Here is a 5,836-nt window from a genome sequence, read left to right as displayed (position 1 = left end):
CTGCCTTCAGCAGCTGTGTGAATATCCCCCTAAGTTATCATGTTTCTAAACAACTGGTTACAACTCTCTCAGCTCTGCTTCCCTAAACGTCCTCTCCAGTACGAGGGACAAAACAGTCTCCACCTGCTCTCCATCCACTTGCTTGGAAAAGGGACAAAGGAGGAGGGAGGACAGAGTGAGGCGCAAGGAGGAAAGTGGATTGCCTTGTGGTACCTTGTTGTGTTTTTGTGGAGACACACACAGCTTAATAGCAAATGCGTCAAAAACGCACTGCACTGCAGCTAACATACTGACAGCCCCACTCCAGCAAAAAAAACTAAGTTTTTTTAAAAACTGGAGCTCATCAAAAACGTGTCAATAACACATAGCACCGCGTCTGCAGATCCGCACCTGATCCGGACCTGATCAGGACCTAAAACTCATGTGAACAGGCCCTACATCAGGGCCGGCTCCAAGCAAGAGCTGATTCTCTTTGACGCTAAAACTTTTAAACATCAAGGAGCAGCATCCACTTTATTTGATTTAATCAGCATTTGAAATAGCTTAAAACCATTTTCACAATAATACCATTTTCAGGGCACAGTGCAATCCTATTTAATCAAACTGTCATTCAATTATTCTAAGAGCTGGAAAAGGGAAAAAAACAGATACAGTATGCTGCTTATCATAAATAGTGGGGTGGAATAGTTAGACATACCCTTTGCAATTCTTTATGCAACCACCTTAGACAGAAGTAGGAACGACATGTAGGTCTTGTATTTAGCTAGGTAGGTAGGTAGGTCTTTATTGAGAATAAGAAATAAATACAAAAGATTCTAGACTTTGTTGAATGCAAGGAACATAATTTTGGAAAACAGGCTGTACATTTAACAGTTAGGGAAGAGGTGTTAGTGAGGATGAGAAGTTGGTGAGGGTAAAAGGTATTTCATGATGTTAGAAATATACAAGGTATAAATATAAGGTAAAACAGTTACCCGTATATTAGATTTATCAGGGATATGGCGCTGGTCACTCTCAGTACTTACCTCATTACATAAACACATTCAGGGGAATTCAAAAATGGTGTGGTTGAGACAAGTTGATAAAAATGTCTAAGGGTTAGTTCACACCATAAGCAGTGCCTCGCATTGTGGCCGGCTCACTTTCTTGCCAAAATGCTGCAAGCACTATTTTGATCGCACCGGACCGCACTGCAAGCACAATGTGCCTTGCGATCCCATGCGGGCGATCGCATTGTGGTCGGAGGGCGTGGCAACGGAGCCATTCACTTCAATGGCCCGTCACGCCCCCTCCTGCCCGACAAAAAAAGTGAGCCAGCCGCAATGCGAGGCAGAATCGGACCAGAACGCACTGCTTATGGTGTGAACTAACCCTTAGGGCTTGTTCACACCAAATGCAGACCAGATCTTCATGAGTTTCTGCACATACAGTGCAGTGTGTTATACCGCGTTTTTGATGCGTTCCGGGCCGTATTTGGTAAAAAAAGTTTTAATTTTTTTCAGTTTAAAAAGGAGCTTTCAGTGCTTTCCCGTGCGTTTTGATGCATTTGCATGCGTTCCAGAGCATTTCAGTGCAGGAAAAAATAGGGCTTGCTGCAGTTTTTTTTACATGTTCTGGAACTGAACGCTGCGGTGTGAACTAGAGCCCAAAATACCATTGGAATAAATTGGACGCAGTTTTGATCCGGTCTGTAACTGCTCTGCTCTGGTCCTGGAACACACTTGGTGTGAACAAGCCCTAGGGTTACAGGAATAGTGTCGTTAATTGCATCAAATTCATTTACAGGGCTGCATTGCATTCATGAATTTGGTGCAAACCTATGAAACTGGCTTGCGGGACAAACTTTGGGACAGATATATGCAAACTGATAGAGTACATAGATGTGTCCCATCTTTGTCCAAAGTGTCACATGTGTTTGAGACAGATTACAGTTTGATGGTAACTAATATAGCAATGTGTCTCAGTTTCTGACAAAATAGTGGCAATGCCCTTTAGCAACATACATTATGAACATGTGCGACAAACTAGTTACACCAAAAAATACTTGGTCTTACTTTGCCTCACTTTTCTTATTACCGAACTGTCTAAGTTTATTTATTGAATAGGTCACAAGAGCAGCGCCAGAATGAAATAAGGAGCAAATAAGAGCTACTTGAACTTGGCACAGGCATTTCTTATGCTGTATTAGCACAAATGTGATACTGATTTACCCTGATTGGGGGGAATTTATCAAAACTGGGGCAGACAGAATCTGGAGCAGTTGCCCACAGCAACAAATCAGCTTCTAACTTTCATTTTCCAGTGAGTGAAGATGGGTAGTACTTGTTTTCAGAACAATCAACAGGTTAGGACTGTAGGTACAGAGGAAACAGTATGCTTGATCTGCTAAGATGTTTTCACAATTGTGTGTGTATAAAAAAAAAAAACTAAAAAAAAAACACACATTAAATAATGGTATAAATAACTTATTGTAACAACTGAATATATGTAGTAAACTACTTTGTCATATGATTTATCTGACCAAACAAATACATTTGTCACTGGAAGCCATGCTGACTGCCTACAGACAATGTTGTGGGCACTGTGGCTGTTAATAAAAACACTGGCAGAGCAGGGAACACAGGGGTAAGTTGGACAGTAGATATATGGCTTTTTTTGTAGGAAGGCTTCAAGGATTAGTGTTAAACAATAACGTGGTGCTGTATGCTGTCATAGACAATTGCTTCAGCTGCCCACCTCATTAACCTTCTGTTTAAGATGTAAATATCTGAAAGATCCATTATTATCAGCATTTATAACCATATCTACTGAATAGCTAAAATTTGTGGAAATAAAACCGTGTTGGAAAATGCACAAACCAGAAGCCAGAGGAGTGAAGCAGAGTCATTTTTATTGCAAAGAATGCAAGAAACAATATACATTCATATTAGGCCCTGGCCAGCAGTCAGAAATATCCATACACTTTGACTTAACAATTTATCAAGAAGTAACACTTCATCGACATGTTCATTTGCTTATTTTTCAAATAGGGGTTATCAAGGAATAATAGCATAGTGGTTTGTTTAGAAAATAAATTGTAACATTTTCATTAAATACAAACTGACAAAAGAGAACATTTCAAACATTCACAAGCTAAAGATTAGGGCAGAACTCCAGGCAAACAGCTACATCTACAGAGATGTTTTCCATAATAGCCCCTTCAGTCCTGAGGTTTACAAAGATCTGAAAGGCAGCGCAGCCAGACTGGTGTCCAGAATTTTCTCTGCTTTACTCAAAGCTAAATTTCAGGCAAAAAGCTACTATACACAAATGTAACATATATAAGTTGCTGATTGGACTGGATGGGAAGAAATACTTTGTCAGGTTAGAGATGTACACAGCTCTGCCACATAGTAGACCTCATTTTTCTCTGCTGCAGTTAAAGGAGAACTATGGGTTTAGGGCTTTTCCCCATAGTTCTCCTATGGGTAACGGGAGGACACAAACTAGGGTCCTCCCGTCACCCTAAGCTCAGTATACCGCGAGCTTCAGCTCGCGGTACACTGAGACGCCGCAGCTGAAGCGGATCCCGACAATTATGTCTGGATCCGCCCAGCTGCGTGAGTGACAGCTGGCTCTGCCTTTCTAGAGGCAGAGCCAGCTGTACCCGCCCCCGTCCATTCTGCCAGTCAGCGCTGGAGGATCGGAGCGGGGAGGAGGGAATCCAGCTCCTCCCCTGTCACGGCAGCGAGTTATGACAGGATCGAGAAGTGAGTGAACGCCGTATGTGTTCGCTCACCTCCCGATCTACTGAGCCGACCTGTGACAGTTTCATTGTCACAGGTCGGCTAAAACTATGAGGATGAGTGAAAGGCACCCACCTCATAGTTCTGCTCTAAAGTGTATGCCAGAGTTAAATGTACGTCTCTGCAATACATCTAGCTCATGTTTTATTCCTTTAAAAATACTAAAAAATATCTATTGATCTGTCATAAATCTAGTGTGCTCCTAACTTCCTGTCTGAGCGAACAGCACAGTCCCTCTGAGGCCCCGTTCACACCGGGGCGGTTCCATCGCGCTGATTTGTCGGCACTGAACCGCTGACATGAACGATCACATACATTCCTATGGGGACCGTTCATGTGGTCGCGAGATCCGAACCTCGTGCCGCCCCGAAATGCTCCCTGAGCCTTTTTTCCCATGCTGATTAGCGCGGTTTCCATACAGATTTCAATGATTTCAATGAATATAGAGGTGCAGTTTTTGTCATATCTGCCTGGAGTTAAGAAATACAAGTAGGTCACCTCCCTGTCCCTATTTTGTGACTAGACAATAAAAGAGCAGCAGCAGTCTGATGAGCTAATCCCCCTATTCTGACCCACTATTAGCTTGTTCCTCCTTGGTATATTTGCATGCATCACACCTTAATGGCCACTAGTGCTTGTCCAATTTGAATGATCCTATAGAAGGGATAACCAAATGTTTATATGAAGACAATTTCAGGTATTTACACTAGCTTTATTTAAAATATATTTAATGATTTTAGTTAATACGTGCTTGCATTAGCTTGTGTTGTTTATATCTGCCTGGAGTTCAGCTTAAAAGCTTGAATAAATTAAAGGATATCGGACAAGATCCAAAATAGGGGACCGATTTTGTTTATATCTAAATACTACATGTCTCACATTAAAATGTAGCATACATGAGACCACACTATTATGTGAACAAAACTATAGAATAAATCAGATGTCTGTAAAAGTTACAATATGTCTTTTTATTCGGCATCATTGAAATGTTTATTTGTGACTTTACAGGATAACGTGCATGTTACATAAACAATAAAGAGTGTACATATTGTATCAAAAAATTCTATATATTTTTGGCAATTTCCCAACTGATTTCACATCTAGCAGTCAGACTGTGAAAATAATATATCACAAATAGTTGAGAAATTATGCTTATTGGCCAGTGCCAACCTTTACACAATGGACAGGGATGAAAAAATAGTTACAAAATGTAGAAAAAATGTTAAGGCACCAAAAAAACTTTAATAACTTTTCTCACAGAAAGAAAATGAAACCTAACATAAATAGAGTGTTAGCAAACCTCTCTGTAATTGCAACTGAAAGTGCATTTCTCACAACCCGCCAGGAACAGTATTGTTGCATCCACAGTAATCTGCCTCTGACTATTTGAATCACTTTCCAGTTGTAAGAGATCAAATTATCACCATTGAGGTGAAAATCAATCAAAAATGCCCTTCAACTGGCATTGAAATGGTTTAATTAATTCCCATCATATTTGTAATACTCTGTTTGATATTGGGAAACAATTAAATCAGCAGGTAACAGATTGTTATAGACTTTTCAATTTCTCTTTTGATAGAGTAATAGCTGATACAAAGCTTCAGGAACAAGCCTGAGAAACACTGTGCTAGTGTACATACCGTGAGCTTTTGCTCAGGTCTGCCCAGCTAAGAGATCAACTAAACTAATTAAACTGAGGCTCTACAAGACCTTAGACACAGTTCACCAAGATAGTCAAAGGATATGTCAATGGAGAGGGAAGGGGAGGCAAAACGAGTGGCACAGGCAGATGCTGTCAGGGTGGGTTATCTCTGTGGTTAAATAGCAACTGGCAAAGGTATTCCAACCTGGCAGATCAATTGAATTCAAAGTCATCTTTAGTGAACGAATCAGCAGTTCAAATATCTTTCACTGATGTAAGTGCTTATTGCCAAATACATAATGTAAAGTAAAAATGTATTTGCTTTTCTGAGAAAACACACCTGTGCCCTGTGCCTACTAGTGCTTTAAACAAGGTCTTACTGATCTAATTAAAATATGAATTTAATGGT

Source organism: Nanorana parkeri, unplaced genomic scaffold (genome assembly GCF_000935625.1).
Source record: "Nanorana parkeri isolate BGI_ZX_2015 unplaced genomic scaffold, ASM93562v1 scaffold687, whole genome shotgun sequence".
NCBI lineage: Eukaryota > Metazoa > Chordata > Amphibia > Anura > Dicroglossidae > Nanorana > Nanorana parkeri.
This window is presented reverse-complemented; position numbering follows the sequence as displayed.